The following is a 1,179-nucleotide window of genomic DNA, read 5'->3' as shown; positions in this document are numbered from 1 at the left end:
ATTAAATTCATCATGAAAGAAACTGTAGTCATTGGGGTTTTTTTGACGTGAAACTATAACTTATTGCCCCCTCAAATTTCAGCTCAATTAATTTCTTTTTTTTTAAATGCTTTCCCTCTGTTGTGTTTTCAGTTCTGAGAGCTAACATTTGATACTTTTTTTTTTTTTTTTTTTTTTTAAGTGTTAGGAAACCTTGGTAATTTTAAAAAATTGAATTCCAATAATCTATAAACAATATGTGGATATCCTCCTCAAACATTCTACCTACTTACATGTTTGCAAACATGTCTGTACATACATGAGGTGTAGAGAGACAGAAATGACACAGCATCTTCTATAACATATACGCACTACACATCCAGATGACAGACTTCTATAAATCACATTCCCTGCAATTTAGCGTGTGTAGTACACAGCTTTGAAAATCTTGTCCACTGTTAGTCCACATTCCCCATGGCTTACTTGAATGTTCTGAATCCTCGAGAAACTCTAAACAGCTGTCATTTTTACCTAAAAAAAAAATCAGCTTGCCAGTGAAATATCACTTAGTTATGCATAAACTTCAGCAGAGGACACAGCAACACGTATAATGCATCATACCTGAGTATTGTGGGTTTTTTAGCAAATTCCTGACTTCTTCCTAATGGTCTCACGAGTTTACTTTCTAGAATGCAATTATCAGCATTTTGATTAAAAGCAATTAATCCTTTTTAAATTTAAAACGGTAAAAGTATTTGCATTTTAATTTTTAGCTGCTGTAGCATTTTACAGAATGCAAACAGCCCTCAGCTTGCAGGTGTGTTAGTAGTGTGAAGATGATGTCCATAAGGACTTAAATTACACAGATTATATGCACATATTTGAATTTGATTTACATCACATTCTTTTGTGCTGAACTTTTGCGTTCTATCAGCACTTCATAGATTACATTTACAGGAGGTACTGGGGCTTTACATACCCGGTGCTGATGCTTTTTCAGAGCTGTATACATAACCAGTTAAGAGTGCTCATAAAGTTCTATTGTCCTTTACTTAAGGACAATATTAGATGGACACAAATGTGTGGACTCATGTCTTTAGATGGACACACATATGTGGACTCATGTCTTTACACCAATGACTTATGTCCCCCTTATGTCTTTCAAACTGCATGCTGTCAAAACCGGGAGAGACAAAAGTT

General features: G+C 34.7%; 1 protein-coding gene across 1 annotated transcript in view; it reads right to left on the bottom strand.

Moving 5' to 3' along the window:
* LOC113490642 (potassium voltage-gated channel subfamily KQT member 1-like) overlaps window positions 1-1,179 on the bottom strand; it is a 479,623-nt gene that overhangs the window by 434,285 nt on the left and 44,159 nt on the right.

This window comes from Athene cunicularia (genome assembly GCF_003259725.1).
Source record: "Athene cunicularia isolate RWA chromosome 1 unlocalized genomic scaffold, athCun1 chr1_part2, whole genome shotgun sequence".
NCBI lineage: Eukaryota > Metazoa > Chordata > Aves > Strigiformes > Strigidae > Athene > Athene cunicularia.
The sequence above is the reverse complement of the archived record's forward strand: the minus strand, read 5'-3'. Positions and strand labels throughout refer to the sequence as shown.